Raw genomic sequence first — 303 nt, 5'->3', positions numbered from 1 at the left:
CAGGAAATCCCCCCTGCACAGAAAACTGAACATAATACAAGCAAAGAAAGACAAAATAGGTTTCAAGCTTGTAAAAGGATGCTTTAAGATATCAAAACGCATGATAATTCGCACCATAATTCTTCGATTTTAGGCCCAGAACAAAAAAGGGGATATAGGCCTTTAAGAAAAGTGTGCAATGACGAAGACACACACTGAACGAAATAATTACGATTGAGATAATGATATATGTAATACAGAAGGAGTAAAACAATAATAATTGATATTCATACGCTGTGATATAACGAAGAAAATCCATATCAC

This window comes from Penaeus monodon, chromosome 29 (assembly GCF_015228065.2).
Source record: "Penaeus monodon isolate SGIC_2016 chromosome 29, NSTDA_Pmon_1, whole genome shotgun sequence".
In the NCBI taxonomy this organism is placed as follows: Eukaryota; Metazoa; Arthropoda; class Malacostraca; order Decapoda; family Penaeidae; genus Penaeus; species Penaeus monodon.
This window is presented reverse-complemented; position numbering follows the sequence as displayed.